Source organism: Amphiura filiformis, chromosome 7 (genome assembly GCF_039555335.1).
Source record: "Amphiura filiformis chromosome 7, Afil_fr2py, whole genome shotgun sequence".
Classification (NCBI taxonomy): Eukaryota; Metazoa; Echinodermata; class Ophiuroidea; order Amphilepidida; family Amphiuridae; genus Amphiura; species Amphiura filiformis.
In genome coordinates this window covers 16,006,118-16,024,422 of record NC_092634.1, presented here as the reverse complement: position 1 = coordinate 16,024,422, position 18,305 = coordinate 16,006,118, and the positions used below count along the sequence as shown (strand labels likewise).

The 18,305-nt window shown below is 38.0% G+C and overlaps 1 pseudogene; it reads right to left on the bottom strand.

The window, feature by feature from the left end:
• Positions 1 to 337: 337 nt before the first annotated feature.
• Positions 338 to 18,305, bottom strand: part of LOC140156802 (polyamine-transporting ATPase 13A3-like) — a 46,684-nt pseudogene continuing 28,716 nt past the window's right edge.

Sequence of the window (18,305 nt, the reverse complement as noted above, 5' to 3'; positions counted from 1 at the left end):
GTTAATTACCCCCCCCACGATGTAAGCTAAAGGCGAGTTACAACAAAGCCATCAAGTCCCACAAGCGAGTTACGACAACACCAACGAGTCCCTCAAGGGTGTTACGACAACACCAACAAGTCCCATAGGCATGATACAACAACACCATCAAGTCCTGTAAACGAGTTACAGTATAATTTTGAATATTATAAATAGTAACTTGCCAATTGGACTTAGCTCGCTTATTGGACTTGTCGTAACTCACCGGCGGGACTTGCTGTAAAAATCTGAACTCGCCGGCAGGACTTGCTGTGAAATTGTAACTCGCCAGCTGGACTTGTCGTATTCTCAGCAGGGGTCATTCTTTAATCTCTACAAGGGGTAACTCGCCATTCTAACTCGCTTTCATCTAACTCGCCCATTTTTAACTCGCCATTTACCTGTCCCCCATAATACTGTAAATAAAGGACGTCCATACACTCATCGATCGTCAGTGTGTTCATTTTTATTGATCGTAATCTGTATGACACAAAGAGCTCTCCGTACATCACAGTACGTTACAGATGCCATTAAAATATGTTATATTTTGCTGACATCTACTGGTAACTAAAAATATGCGGTAGTAATTAATGAATTCATTCAACCAAACACTGACCAAAACCTTCTTCTAGTATGACACTGTTACATAATGTCATTATGACAACTAATGGTCTCAGGTCTGGATAGCTGGACTAAATAAGGTCATCGGATTCAACTGACTCCATATCTTGGTCATAAGCCTGTACGCAAGGGGCGGGATGCGGTCGCAACTGGCACCACCCATAAATACAAAATAAGTCCACTTTGCAGCTCAAAAACAGGTTAACAATATTTAAAGCGGACCAAATTAGAAGGAAAATTAATTAACAAATGAACCACTTTTCAAAATAGATCCACGCACAAAGGCTTCTTTAGGAGGTGTGAAGCCTACTTTTTGACAATTCCGCACCCCCTGGACAGATAAATATTCCTTTCTTTATTAAGCCTGTCAAAAAGAAATGCAAGGGGAACATAATACTTAACCCTAGAACTACTGAGCCATATTTTGTAACACGAACTACGAAGAGAGGGGTTGTTGCGACCCCCTCCCCCTTAATTCTCAATTATAAACGTCATATACCGTTATATATGGTACTAATGTATAGCTATCCAGTGATCCCCAAATAGGGACAAACATGCCCCACATAATGTAGCTATGACGTCATAATATGATGGTGACAATGCCAATTTGGAAAATTCTGCTATGTACAAAAGTATAGTTTAAATTGATTTTCGGCTAAAAATTCTACAAAAATGCGATTTTCACCAAATTGTCTGCTCAATATTAAAGGAAATGACTATTTTCACCTACCTAACAAGTAAAAATCAGTAGATCTTGAAACTCTTCGTAGTTCTAGGGTTAACAACATTTTTTTAAAAATCTATGGGGTTGAGTGCACTATTAGTTTTTGGATACCTCGGTTATTGTCTTTTTTAATTACTTTTTTATTAGTGATGGGCAAACAGAGACTCGTTGGGGCATTTCATGGAGTTATTACCGTTAATGAATCAAGCAAATTGCAATCTACAGCTGGTTTCTCTATTATTACAATGTACAGCTACAATAACAATTTAAATGCATCAGATGATTTACCTGCTAAATACTATGACTACTTTGTTCCACTATGTTATAGTCTTATTTCACACGAAGTGAGTGCGTTATCGTCGCTACTTCATTTATATATAGTAGAGAGATTGCGATTTCCAAACGTAGCATCGAACGTACGTGGATTGAAAATCCCGTCACAGGAGAGTGATTTTGAATAGATTCCACGTACGTTCGATACGTACGTTTGGAAATCGCAATCTCTAGTATTTCAAAAGGCATTTTACATCTATATAATAATAGTCACATAATGTACAGTCATAAATAAAGGTTTGAACAATTGTTCGCATTCTAGCCACCTTGCCCATAAAACGTGTACCGTATTCACTCCATTAACTGCCCAGACCCCATATAAGCGCCCTGTGCGGGTAATGAAATAAATACGGCATTACTCTCATAACAACTACCGTATAACATCAATCTGGAAAAGGATGATGCGTTCTACAGAAAGTATTGCAGATGTTTTCAAACATACAGGACAGCCAAGAACTCCTTTTCTAAGATTGAATAGTTTGTTAACATAATATCAAGCGAATTGTAACGAGGTAGGTAGTTGCATGTAGGTCTAGCTATTATTTGGAGTCTTTTAGGTACCTTCTCACTAACAAAAAAACCTGAATTATTATGCACTTACCAAACCCATTTTTAGATCATTTAGGTTGGCCCGCTGTAAACTGCAGCAGCTACTTCAATATGGCCAATTTGACAGACAGTGGAGTTTGGTCACTCGATTTTTTCATTTTCTTTATAACAAAATGATGTCTACTACATTACCTTTTAGAGAATAACGGACCACTTACTTTTGTTTGTGGAACGCTGATTGATTGATTCAATCATCCCGCAATTGTAACAACAGAATCTGATTGGCCGATAACACGTCAAAGCTTCGTTCTGTTGATTCACAAGGCGCGCGCTTTGATAAGAGCAAGATAGATCCGTTCTTTTATGGAAGCTAGTATAGATACAAATGTGACCCGTTACAGCAAACAAAAAAGTACCTTATATATCTCATTTTGCTAGTGCCAAACAGGTCTTAAACTAACCAATAACCCTAGCTCTAGTCTTCGTTCGCCTGACTAAGCCCTATATGAAACAAAAGCATTGTATTTTGTCTAGGTATGTAGCCAACCATTAACAATTAGAGGGTATTCATGAACCTCGTTGACTTGGGGACAATTTAAAGTGGCCGCCACTTTTGGACTCTTTGATATTTACTGCCAGCATTGTGGATAAGATATATATAACAGACGACATAAGGTACATGTAGCAGGCGACATAAGGTACCTTTCGCTGTAACGGGTCACAAATAACAATGGGCTTTTCCGGTTGAAATCCATACGCCCCTATGGTAGACCAGAGCTAGGTAGACATGACCTTAATCCCACACAAAAGTTGTAGACTTCTAATGGAGCCATCCATTCAAGTGACTCCATTTGAAATTCACATTCCCTGCAGAAGATTGAGGTAATGTCTTCTATAGGGGATATATAGATTTTAATTCTTCCTCAAATAATCCCTTTTCTCATAGCTCCCAAATTGGAGCAGAGTTAATATAAAGTTGAATTCATAAAATCAAGCTTATTCCCGCAAAGTAATCTTCAAAATGTCTTAATACCACTAACTACATAATGATATAAACAACAGATACGTGTTATTCGATCAAGCAAACGAGAACTGTTTGTGAGAGTCAATTGTGCCTACTGATCAAGAGCTTTTAATCAGTTTTTATGTTTTTTAAGTAAAAATCCTATCAAACGGTGATATATAAAAAAGAAAACTTAATAGTTGAAAACATTAAAACAATATGAAGCTCATAACTCAGAAATATCTTTCGCAACATGATTTGCTTGACAAAAGTAAAATGTAGTACAAAATTGTGTCACTATTTGAAAAACACGAAACAATGTGAAAATTGATGATGGATACATTATAGAATCTATTCAATTTAGACTAATATTAAACATAAAGCCGACTCGGTAATTCAGAAACAGAGTGAAAGGGTAAATATATCGGACTCAACTCTAGTTCAGCCGGCCGCGGTTCAAGCCGATTTGCGCTCCTTCGTCACTAAACAATGAAGGAGCACAAATCGGCTAGATCCGAGACTAACTCAACACGGGACACAATAATAACGCAATCCTCCCACAAATTTGCCCGATCGAAAGTTCTTGTGATTTTTTTTGTTTTGTTTTGTTTTTATTGTTTATTGTTTATTTGTATATATTTTTTACCTTTTCAATACTTACACTTCTAAGATAGGTTCAAACGATCTTTGTTTGTTATCAATAAATTTTATAGGACCCACCGACGATACATTTCGTCGCCGTTGAAATACTGAATGAATCCGGAAGCGACATCTTGCCAGATTTTACCTACAATGTACTCTGTTCTTAATTACCGAAATCGCTTGTCACATTTATACTACACTGTCCGGGATATGTATTGCGTTCATCTGTATATCTAATTGCATTGTTTCAAACTTTGGCTGACTTTCTTTCCTCCAGCACCGCAAAAACTTTTGAAAGCGTTCAATGGGAAGAACAAGAAACTGAAAACAAGAAAATCAAAAGAATGAAATAAGGAGGAAAGAAAACTATACATGTATTCAAAGACTTTATATAAGAATTATCAATACAATGCATACCAGTCTTCTAACACCATCTATCTTTGGAACTAAAATACACTTTTTGCGCACGCACGTTCAAGGAATAATTGAAAGACCAAGTTTAAACCTTTAACGGTTACAAGTACATTGTTGAAGCGAATAAAGCAATGTAATAGTAAACACTTACCTCCACTACAAAGCTGACTACAGTGTTTGCCAAAACCAAAAGGAGCAACATCACACGGAACTTAAATTCAGGAATGTATTGTACCTGAAACAAATCGGAGCAAAAATAAATAAATAAATAAATAAATAAGTAAATAAATAAATAAATAAATAAATAAATAAATAAATAAATAAATAAATAAATAAATAAATAAATAAATAAATAAATAAAAATAACGTGACAGTCAAAGTATACAAATGAGACAGGACAGGTGACATAACTGACAAGACATGATCACCATGGTCACCTACCTGGTCTTGCACACGGTTATCAAAATCATATTATTTAAGCAACTACCGCACCATAGTCGAACCATGGGGCTTTGGCAGTATATTGTGGTATACCACTGTCACCGGGGGTGGGTCATATCTTCTTGGGATTTCGAGATATGAAAAGGACCCAAAATAGGAATATTGACCATAGTGTGATGAGGAGTGTCACCCTCGGGTAGGGTAATTATTTTTCATGTCCTTTCCTTTTTTATCGTTTCATTTGACGCCACTCGGGGGTCATACCTTGACACAGGTCTTATGAGTGTCAAATTATATATTCTTCATTTTTTTTCTTTCATTTGACACACATACCTTTTGGGGATTTTGAAAAGGACCCCAAATATGAATATTGACCCAGGTCTTATGAGCAGTGTCACCCCCGGTGGGGAAATTATTTTTTATTATACTCTTTACTTGTTTTTCTCTTTCATTTGACACCACTTGGGGATCATACCTTCTTGGCATTTCGACATATGAATAAGATGACATCAGTCCTAATGGTTGAACTGATGGTTGAACTTGTTGAATATTTCAAGCAAAAAGAATAATTATAACAAATCTGGCAACCGGTCCTCAATACTTACTCCCCACAAATATTTTTCCATCTTTTCTATCGGTGCCAGCAACAAAAACAAACACAGAAGCGTCGCACAAATGAGATAGATCAGATACAGAGCTGTTGGTAAAGATAAAGGAAGGAACTAAATATATTTAAGAAATCAAGGGTAATGTACTGTAGTATCCTTGCACACATAAAGTGTCCGAGGCAGTAAAAACGTAAATAACGGGTGAGGCGCAGCGTAGCCGAAGCCATTATTTAAACCACTTTTATACCACTATCTCCTGGAGAGTGAAGGCTATTTCTGATAGACGTATCATAACCTGCACACATGCAGTTCACGGCTTTAAGTTTATTTTAAGATGTGGAAGCATTTTCGATTTGACCCCTAGTGACCGCCAGAGGTCACGAAAGGTCAACAGGGGTGAAAATTAAAATTTCTCAAATCATGTTGAATGAAACATCTAATTATTCGTCTGATCTCAAGGATTTCAGAAATTTATAGTTTGTGCTATCTATGATCTATCGTTACAGAGTAATTGTACAAAAACATCAGTTTTGGGTCAAAACGGCACATTTTTGGTTTCAACTTGCTCCGATTTGGATGAAAATTGTGGCAAAATGTTTGTCTTGACATGAGAATCAAGAAAAGGTATAATTTTTTATCCCTGGGTACACTAGGGGTCAAATCCAGAATGTCTTCATATCTGTGGATGCCTCCATAAACTTTGGACCATGTACGTTATATGCTTGTATCAAAAAGTGCACAATTGTACCAAATGTGGGAGGTTAACAGTGCGCGATCTTGAATAATGTTTATCGGCAAAAAACGTTTAAAGGGAGATGCGGTATTGTTGGTCGAAGCAGCCAAAAAATCAATACTGAAAATAACACTTTAACATTTTGCAAAAGTTCATTCTACAAATCATATACTTTGAAAACTTGCTTGATTTATTGTTGTTAATGAGTAATGTACATTTTACAAGTGTTGTTGTTTCAGTCCTCATTACAACATAACTCAAGAACTACAGAACCTACAAAAGTATATCTGTGATATTTAAATGCTTCTACAAACTCGCTATGAAATGATTAATGCAATTTTTGCCAAAGCTCACTACCATTCCCAAGATGCTGTGAACTACCAAATCGCAACAGTTTAAAATAGTTGCTAACCTTAATAGAGTGGGTTCGGTTGCGCCTCGCCCACTATTTGCGGTTTTTTTTGCATCGGATACATAATTTTTGTGTAAAGGATACTGCATTACCCTAAATAATGGACGCAAAATACGCATACATTGGTAGCCACATGCGCTTTGCATGTACATTACAAAAAAAACTTACGATTTTTCCAAATTGGTTGTCGATAAGGACGGCCCGGAGTAAACAGCACACCATATATTACGTATTGAAAATTTGCTACCAAAAAGACGCAAGTTGACTCCCAATTTTGCTTAAATTGGTTTTCACTGACATCGACTTTGGTATACCTGAAGCGGGTTGGAAATGAAAATGAAAGAACTATAAAAAGAATAGAACAAAAACTTAACAATGGCATATATTCATAAAGTTTTGCTGTAAAATTTAAGATAAACACTTAGCACCTAACATTTCAGTTAAGATCAGATAATATACTTCTGTACTTCTGAAGTGAAGCCTGAAAAACGATGCATCCCTATAAAATCAATACCATAAAATACACTAAACACAATATAGTATATTATTAAGACAACGAAAATACCCAGTAGATTTGACTAGATTCCTAGTTAACATGATTAAATAAGGTCTCATCAGATTTTCCGAGTCAAATTTGTACTATAACCACTGATTCCGTGCTGAATGGGACAAACCATCCCCAGCAATAACCAATTTGCATGTTCGGTATGTCCCGTCAGTGGCGTAGCGTCATAGGGGCACGGGGACACGTGCCGGGGACACGTGCCCCCCCCCCCAATATGATGACCGACGCTACGTCACTGTGTCCCATAAGCCTTTAAGAGATGTCGTCATTTGACGTCACGCGGCGCGCCGGTCTGTATGTCGTTTAGCGAATATCGTTACTACGCATTTGAATATGTTGCTCATCGACGTGCCAACATTACATGCATCGTCAAAGGCTTGCGGGGTTTACCCACAGAATTAGAGAAGGAGGACCGGGACTCCTATCACGGTTGTCAGATGTGATCATTTATACATTTTTCTAACAAATCAATCTTACATCACTTTTATTCAATAAAAAGGAGAACAAAGATATACAGGTCTAGATCAGAGGCCCAGTGGCCCGTGATCAGTGGCTCATTTCCAATCAATTCAAGACCTAGACAATACCAACATTATATCATACTAAAATACAAATGTATTTTCAGCCATTTTTAACATAGATTTTTCTTTTCTCTTGTTTATTTCTTTACCAAATTTTTCATCTTTTTCTGCCGTTGTGTGGTAATTTTTATTCTTTAAATTGTATATTTGTGTGTTAATTGAGGGCGCTATTTATATATACATTAAGTTTAATTCAGCCCAACAATTCCTTACTCCTTTCATTTCATGATAAGACTTTTTAGAAATTTCCTTGCTATTTGTTACTCATTTTTCTGATAATTCAATGTCATTATACATGTGCCTATCCCTTGTAAAGGTGCAAACAATATTTAATATAAATAGGGCCATCAGTACTCAACTTAGATTAAAAATGAATACAGTTTTCCATGCCATCAAACAACTGATACCGCCACGTACAATCGCGCCGTCAGCTATGGGGAGAAAATTGGGGATACTCGGGTCCTTAGGTCCTTGTCGACGGTTCGCGGGGACGAACGAAAACAATTCTGCGTCTCATTTGAAGAGTCTTGGTACTCGCGTGCAGGTCGCATCATGTGCGTTTCTCAAATTCGCCCATCATCCATGTCGCGCTTGCATGACAACAAATGCCTCGAGCGCATTCCGAGGGAAATCGAATACTCCCAATTTTTGCTCCATACCTGAGATGGCGGTCGAATCCCGGTTTACCGAAAAGGTGAATTCGACTCCAGCTCCAGTCAACCGGTGGACTCGGTGGCTGCTTCGCAGACACGCGAGCTCCCCACTAATGCACTGTTCGAGGAAATCGCATCAGAGAAACTGAGCCCGTTCTAATTTGACCTAAAATCGTGTACAGAATCGGGTCAAATTTTACTCGAAAAATCTAATGAGATCTACGGTAATTTCACTACTATTTATTCCGACTCCAGTGACACTGCATGCATATAATTGTCCTGGGTAGAATTGGGCCAATGTTTCCCGGAGGGGCATGAATTAGATCGTGGACAAGCCATACCGCGGAGTCATGGCATGTTGCCTATGGGGATCGATGCTAAGTCAGGTACCGCGTGAGCAAACTCAAAAATAGCTCAAATAGCGCGAGCGTAAACAAAAGAAACTAAGCGAAGAAGATGAGCGATGTCGGCAACGCTGTACCGGCGTCAGCTGAATTCGAGTACACGAAGAGGTTACAGGCATGCCGATCTGTGTGTTTATTAATCTATGGTATAAGCAATGTCAAGAGTGCAGACAAAACGAATTACAGAGGTCTTATTAATGAAATGTATAACATATTATGCAATTAGCGAACAGGTGATGGATCACGCGGCACTGCGCTGGTAACTAACCCATGTCATGTTGTATGCCGCCATCCCGGGGAGGGGGGGTCTTTAAACATTTTGTACGGGGATGTGCCACGCAGACTTTCGGATGCTGACTTTCTCTATACCTACGTTTTGCTGTTTTTGCCACCCATCAGCATACCAATTTTTCATTCACCAAAACACCCAAAAAGCACCCAAATTTGCCCTAATTGGACGCTTAAGGGGCACTTATGCCCAAATTTGGGCGCATTGGTCTCCACTGAAAACCCACCCATCGATATACCAAAATCGCTGAAACGGTACCCCCAAAACCGTGGCACATCCCCGTATACCGTCAACCATGGCCGCCATTTCCCCTCATTTGACTTACCAAGGCTAAGTGGTTGATGGGTAATCGACATGCTGCCCTCTGGCTGCACTAAAGCGCTAACCCCATGTTTGCTAATTCAAGAGAATTCATGTGCAACAAAGAGACGAATTAAGATACAGCAGTCTGTCACACTCGTAACGATATGCATCGGTAAAAATAATTTATACTTTGTATTATCAAGAAACCGTACTAACAGAAAACCCATGATCCGGTACATTTAAAAAACCAACAAAAATTATATGTCATACCAGTTTTCACCTCGTACAATAAATACGACTGCGGCCTGGCTGATCGTCAGGATGACAACATGGAATATCACAGAAAATATAGTAGGCGCCCTTATCAATCGTGTCGATGGTTTCTTGGTAGCAATTTTGTCATGAGGACCACTCCTGCCCACTATTAAAACAAAAGCCAACATATATGGTCAGTTAGGTATAATTGAATCAAAACAATTTAAGAAAAAATTACAAGAAGTAGTAAATTATTTTTGTTTTTCTCGTAGTTATAACATATATTAATATCAACAAAAGAAATCACAGAAATAATGAAATGTGTTTTTGTTTAATATTTTAATTATACGTTTACGTTACACAATTGCATATTTTAGTGGATTCCAAATCATTGGAATATTTTAAAAGAAAACTTTAAAATGAACAATGTAACAAGAAAATTGAATACAAACTCAATAACACAACCGGAGTTGCAAGCGCTACGTCCCAATACGTGAACATGTTATTCGTTGGATATATACCAAACTAAAAGAAAATAACACACAAAATGAGATCACTTGATTAATTTATTGATTGTTAAAAATCAACTGAAATATCACTGAAAACTATTTTATCCTCTAGTTGCATTCTCTCCCCCACTGTCTGTCCCTATCTCTCTCTATGCATCAACAAATATATTTATTACCTAGGTGGGTTTAAAAATCAGTCGTTGTTCTTCCGCTGGCAACAGAGACTCATCTATCAGGGCCCAGTTCTTGAACCCCAATATATTCATTGAATAACCTTTGACAAATTTGGGTACAAAAAACTCATACTCTGTAACTGGAGGTCACAAAGTTATATATTTGGTATTCCATGTTCTCAGTTCTGCCTATGGAATGTCACATTTGAGTTGCTTAAAAGGGGTCAATTGGTCAGGCTATATAAGGAATATTATAAATCATTATATGTGATGCGATCAAGCAAAATCAGTCAGAACTCTGAAATATTGATTTTGAGATATAGCCAAACAAAGGAAATATTTCCTTTCGTTTCCTTTTGTTTTGTAAGCTCTTTAATTGCTCATATCTTTGGAACTGTATGTTCAATTTCAATGGGGCTTTCTGCATGATCCAGCTTTGTAAATGCTTTTTACTGTCCTGTAAGAAACTGAAATTTATTATGTCCGAGTTCCGACTGATTTTGCTTGATCGCATCACATATCGTTTGGGTCTCTAGAGACCCCAAACAAAATTGTGTGTACACATTTGACTTGCTAGGTAAAATTTCTATTGAGGGTTAAAGTATGAAACCCAAGTTGATGTCATGGAAACTTGTTTTGCCTTTGTTTACTAGAGGCTGTTCCTCTGTGGTAATAGTGTGTGTTAGAACCTGTGAGGGTTAATATTGTGGGCAGTCTCGGTGGGACTTGTGAAGAAACCATAAATAACTGATGGCACCTCTGGGATAGCTGCTATGAGGAAAGTGGAATTTGTTTTTGTAATTCTTTAACATATCTAACATCTGATGTTTGTTTGCAGCAGCTATTATCATGACGATGCTCAAATTGTTGAGCCAATTCAAGCAATTTTACAGTTTGGAATATGTGCTGTGGTCCAGCTCTCTGAAAATAAGGACAAAATAACTTGTTGCAAGTATTTGTTCTTTCCTGTAGACTACTTCAATAGCTTTTCAGTCAGTGCCCCAAACATTTGTAGATTGGTTTTTGATTTGGTTTCTAAAATTTAATGATGTCTTTTCCAAAATTGCACATATTTGCTAACAAATCGCGGCTTTGCAGGCATACTTGTAGTATGTCTTTTTTGCTTGGCTTACAAGCCAAGCAATATTATCATTCGTTTGCGACCTCGACCTTTGACCTGAAGTAGGAAACTAGTCTTGTTAACATGCATTTGCTTTATCCTCAGTAAAACAATGTTGTAGGATAATGCTTAAAATTTAAGTTGTGGGTTTGCAGGAGGCTAAAGAGTAGCCTCACTCCCCCATGACTTAATTCACTTAGCTATATATTCAGCAGTGAACTCTTTGGCTTGACCATGTTAACCCAGGGATGAAATAGTAACCTCCCAGGTAACCTTGTTTCCCTCATAAAGCAGTGCTCAGTAGTGATTGTTTTTTGACCTGGAGGATGATGAGTTTTAATGACTGTTGACAGGTGTACCATATAACATGGAACTTGCTTCGTTTCCAAGATAAAATTCCAATAATTATTATATTGTCCTTGGACATGGAACAATTGACCAAGAACAATATTTTGGTGGTTAATGAACTTTCGCATCACAGTATACATGGTATAAGAGAGTGTAATACCACAGTCTATTCATGTGTTTTACTTCCATGGTCTATGTTACTGCAAAATTCTTGATTTAATATGTGGTGTTTGTCAGTCATGTTTGACGTTTGGGAGAATGGATAGCTACTGTTTTATAGGTAGGTGGGTATTTAGGTTGTAGGTTGGTACATTCCTTCACTATCTATGGTTGGTAGTAGATTGTATACATGTAGGTATAGGTTTGCGGTATTCATAGCACAGACCATCTAGACTATGGTCTATGTTTATAGGTAGGTATATATTGCCTATAGGTAGGAAGGTAATAATGCATCTAGGTCAGGTACTCCTAGATGGTAGTTGCTGTTGGAGCAGGCGTGTAAATTAAGGGCCAGTACTGACTTCCCGGAGGGGGTTAAATGTGTACGGGGATGTGCCACGGTTTTGGGGTACCTTTCAGCAATTTTGGTATATCGATGGGTGGGTTTTCAGCGCCCAATTAGGGCAAATTTGGGTGCTTTTTGTGAAAAAATTTTATACTGATGGGTGGCAAAAACAGCAAAAAGTAGGTATAGAGAAAGTCAGCATCCGTCTGCGTGGCACATCCCCGTAATTTTTTTCGAAGACCCCCCCCCCCGGCTGACTTGGACTGATTGGATCAGATCGTTTCATATAACCGAATATAGGCCTACTGCAATATGAGTTCCTGTAGTGTAGTATGTTCTTTGTACAATGTATTTATTTTTTGATATATTTCATTCACTTTGGGTATTCCAAGGCCAAGCTCTCCCTTTTAAAGGGATTTTTATTGAATTTGTACCCATTTTATGGGACAGGGACAAATAGCATTGAGGTTTAAAATATTGGCTAATCCAGCCAGGGTACAATGACCTTACTATTGACAAGGCTTGTTTCTATGTCATGAACGATCTAGACCCAGGGTCTTTGGTGTGAAAATAATGGCATGGAGTAGTTTTCACTTGGAAAATGTGTTTATACCCTCATCGAAGGGAAAGACTTTCTTAATATTTTTGCATTTTAATAGTAGGTGGGTATGTTCTAGTATCTTTGCCACTGAGCTCCTGTTGATGGGCAAATAATGGAGATGCAAAGGGATAAAATCTGATGCGGTGAAATTAGTAGTAAAATGTTGAAAAAGTATTAAAAAACACTGAGAAGAACAAATTGCTGCTAGAATTGTCAGCAGTAATTTGTTTTGAGCAAGAAAAAAAACCCAAATATGTTTTAAAGGTACCCAATCATATTGGAAGTCACGCTTATAGTCTACCTAAACAATATACTTAATAAGCCTATCAATGAAAATCCATTATAGGTCTATGTCACTTCCCTGGTCTAAATTATTAAGACCCGGGAGGGGGGGGCACATAAAAAAAAATGGTTGCTGGATATGTTTCCCCGCAATTTTGAGGTGGTGGGTCTTTGGGAGCTGACGGCGTACGACCGGTAAAAAGGGGGTATTTTGGAGCTGTGAACAAGTAAAAATGTGGACTTATGAAGCTGCGAACAGTCAAAACCAAGGGTCTCTCTTGGCTTTCTGGTTGAAAATCGCATGAAAAAAAACCTAGAAATATGAGGAATGAGCAAGTTTGGGGGAATTTTAGTGCTGAAACTATCAAAATCAAGGGTCTTTCGGAGCTCTATTTTGGTCAAATATAGGGGTCTTTCGGAGCTGCGAAATCCAAAAAGGGGGGTCTTTTCGGGGGAACATACCCGTATGGCAATTTGTGTTAAGTGCCCCCCCCCCCCAAGTCAATGAGGGGTGTGACCTATTATTCGTCAAGCCCTAGTGCCAGGCACTTGCGCCAGGCACTTGCGCCGATCTCTACCAAACTTGAAACTGACTTTTTTTAAATATGGGACCCCCTCCCATCCGAAGAAAATGATAGCATGATGAGGGCAGTCATTATTATTTTTTGTTATTTTTTGGTCATCTTGTGACTCCTACATTTTGGTCATCAAATATTTTATGCCCCCCCCCATTTTTCTTTCCGAAAATTTATGACCCCCTCTGTATATTTGGGACCCTCCTTCCGAAGAAAATGATAGCCCCATAAGGGGTATATGGGGCTCAAACTCAGTGACACCAAACCTCACAACCAGGGGAACATTTTGCAGGGGTCAGGTCATAGATCATGCAGAGGTCAAATCTTAGAAATGCTGCATTTTCTGGCCATATGTAAGGGGTACGGGGCTCAAACTCAGTGACAATAAACTTGATGACAAGAGTAACATTTTGGAACATTTTGCAGGGGTCAGGTCAAAGGTCAGTTGGGGTCAAATCTTCAAATTTCAATATCTGGACATCTGTAAGGGGTACGGGGCTCAATCTCGGTGACAACCTCATGACCAGGGGAACATGTTGGCATTGTTGGAACATTTTGCAGGGGTCATATCAAAGGACATCATTCTGGGGCCAAATCTTAGAATTGCGTTATCTGGAAATCTGTAAGAGGTACAGGGCTCAACTCGTTGACAACAAACCTCATGACCAGGGGGGAATTATGGAACATCTTGCAGGGGTCAGGTCAAAGGTCATCTGGGGTCAAATCTTAGAATTGCATTTTCCTGGACATCTGTAAGGAGTACAGGACTCAAAACTCGGTAACAACAAACTTCATGATTAGGGGAACATTTTTGGAACATTTTGCAGGAGTCAGATACCTCCACAACACCAACATGCCCCACCTAGGTTTGTGGTCTATGACCACCATTTGCCACTAGTTACAACTATTTTTCGGTTATAAAACGTCCTCAACTTTAACTGCCAAAGTTATTAATAGAGGAGGACCACTTTTAAAACATTCCATTTCCATATCAAAAACATGATTTTTTTGGTAAATGTTATTGTAAACCATTTTTGGCAAACCTTTGCAAAAATGTGGCAACTTGTTTGTAAAACGTACGTTAATAAAACGTTTTATAACCATGATAACCTTTGTAATTATTGTAACTCAACCCAACATTTAGACTTGTTTTTGAAAGATTTGTGTGCCTTGTTGAAAATGTTTCGAAAACATGTTGTGTTTGCTGATATAGTTGCCAATCACTTTTAATAATTATAACAATAGAAACTGGCTCCAACCCGACGGAACCGGGCAGAACCGGGCGGAACTGGCGGGCAACCGGTGGTTGAGTTCAGTGAAGCCGTCCCTTACTCACCCATTTAATGATGCACACACTAGCGTACATGACGTATGTATACATTGCTATGTACTTGAACAATCCAAATGATGTTACCAAGGCAGACCGACCCTCTCTGTAAGAAAAATAGAACGTCGGTAAATTATGTTGTCCTTAAATCAAATTCACTATGGTTCCCTATAAAGTAAATGTGATGTCTTTGATGAGGGAGAGCCACGATTGAAGGACAATAATGGCGATAAAGGATGTTGATGCTACTGCTGCTGCTGCTGCTGCTGCTGCTGCTGCTGCTGCTGATGATGATGATGATGATGCAGGTTATAAATACAACAATAATGGTGTTAGTTATTATACAGAAATTTTGCAAATAATTTTAGATACACGCAAAATTTACTTAAGTTGCACAAGTTACTCTCTTGCAATTTAGTGGTGTTGCGTCGCACATTTCATTTTTATTCATTCTATTCTATTCTATTCTATTCTATTCATTCTATTCATCATTCTATTTTCATACTTGATAAGAATGGGTACACATGTGATGTTTGGTATCTTGATGTAAATGGTGAAGCCACTGATGCTTCGGCTTCCGATAACGAGATCCCTGCATGCGCGGTTTTCAGCGCACCACAGTCATTGGCCCTGTCACCACACATGCCCACGCAGTATTCCAATTCTTGAAGGGTTTCTACAAGCTCCTGCTTTTGATCGGGTGCCATACGTGCAAAGATTGTGCCCTTCAAAGCAATCTGTAAAAGTAATTGATATTATAGGGACCGTTCAATATCAGGGGTATGGTCATAAAATGACATACTGTAAAGTGTGCTGAGGCTTGTGGATCAACGTCTAGACGTTGTGCCTGTGCGTAGAGCACTATAAATCACTGCGCTTCTTCTTCTTAATGTATCGGATTTCCTTCTTGCTTTCTAATTTTCTCCATTTAAAACTTAAGATCCCCCTCATGGTGCAAATAGAAACAAAATTCCCCTCAAGACCCACAAAAGTTCACGAATATCATTCTCTCCTCAAATCTTCCATTCCCCCTGGCATAAATATTGAACAAATTTTATATCTTTAACATAAGCTTATTTATGAGAAAAAGTCACTTAATTAAGAGGAAGTAACTGTGTCACCTACCGTCGGTAGTTCATGTGGACAGTGTTCTGCAATATGAGCAAATGTTTTCCCATCTAATGCATAATGTTCTCGTGCCGGTCTGTCTGAGATGTGTTTCCCAATGAGATTTCCCTGTCAGGTAAGAGAACAAGATTGAACAGTCGTTTCCTTTGGATAAATGAACAGGGTTGATAACACGAGAAAAGAAGAAGACATATTGCATTTGCACAGACAAGCATTGTCCATGGTCATAATAAAACCGGCATTGATGTTAGGTAAATCAGATGCAGAATCATTTCTGACACATTTCTGCTTACATAATTATTATAACTTTAAATGGCCACTAAAAGCCAACAACAACAACAAATTAGCAAAAACTGCAATCATAACAAATTCATTACCTGACAGTCAGGTTCACTTGTAGACATTCCAGCATTAAGATTGGTGACATCTCTGAAAATTTTCTTATATTCCAATGGATCCTTCGATGGATCCATCGCCAAGTGTTTTTCAGTTGCTATATTGATTTGTATAACTGTATCATCTGGAGAGACCATACCGCATTGACCGGCAACACTAATAGCAGTCAGAATATTGTCACCTAGGTAGAAATGATTATCCAACAATGTCATCATCATCATCATCATCATCATCATCATCATCATCATCATCATCATCATCATCATTATCATCATCATCATCATCATCATCATCATCATCATCATTATCATCATCATCATCATCATCATCATCATTATCATCATTATCATCATCATCATCAGCAGCAGCAGCAGCAGCAGCAGCAGCATCATCATCATAATCAGCATTATCATCAACATTATCATCATCATCAAAACTAACGTTTAGCATTATACAATGAGAAAACATCAACATCGTCGTCGTTATCGCCATCAACAGTATCATTGTTATCATCATCGTCATCATTATTGTCATCACCGTCGTCGTCATTATCATCAAAAGCTTTTTCATCTCTACATTATTGTCAACACGATTTTTTCAATATAAAATCATCTTCAGGCATTTGATCACAATTTTCAATTTTGTAATACCTGTTATCATGATAGTTCGTAGATTTGATTTCTGTAGCTCATTGATCGTTGGTAAACTTTCTGGTTTGAGTTTATTCTGCCAGATTAGAATACCAAGAAATGTAAGATCACTTTCTAACTCATCCCTGAAAAGGAAAACAATAAGTAACCGAGAATGTTATCAATAACAATTAAAATATACTATTCATTTCTTGTATAACAGAACATTGCTATCTGAATATTGTTTTATCACTCGTACAATTTTATCAAAATTGTATGAAATAATTATGTATTTCGTTTTATATATACTAATCATCACACAGCATCAATCACATTTGAATAGTATTATTATCATAACATGACTGGAAATTGTGGTAATGATGGATATTGCATTTCGGGTGTAAGATATCATGAATCATGTCTGATTATGTACCTTGTAATTTTATGATAAGAGGTTCCATCATCTGTTAATGGTTTCCATGCTAACGCAAGAACGCGATACCCTTCACTAGTATAGCTGTCCAGAATCGTGTTGAATTCTTCCGGAACTGTCAGAAGAGAACGATTTGTGGAAAATGTGGGGAAAAAGAAGTTACCATATATTATTGTGGATGTACCGGGACTCCCGATCCGGGAGACGGATGCGTACTGTTAAGGGTGTGAGAAGTTAATGTGTTTCTCTTTAGGGACCCACAAAGGACAAAGTTAATTTATATCCTATTGTCAGATTCAAGGCAATTTTGACAGTCGCGTTTATCCTTCCGGGACTGTCAAAAAAGAACGATTCATGGAAAATGGAGAAAATAAAAAAAGAAGATGTGACCAAATGTTATTGTAAATGGACCGGAGATGGACTTTTATGCGGACAAGTTAAAGCGTAAACGATTATCATCTGTTTCATATAAATACTTTCTTTCTTTGACCTTCGTGTTCTGTTATGGGTGTGAAAGTCCAAATGTGTCCTTATCGGGACCCAAAATTGACAAAGTCAACCAAATTTATTTCATACTTTTCCATAAAGCAATTCTGTAGAAAATGAAAATCGGATTTCTGATCACACATTTCAGTACATTCCACGATATACAGCAAATCTGATACCCAATCGTGGTTTCACCAATTTTGGGCACTGCATGCGTACCCGCTAGATATCCCCAGCCGTCAAAA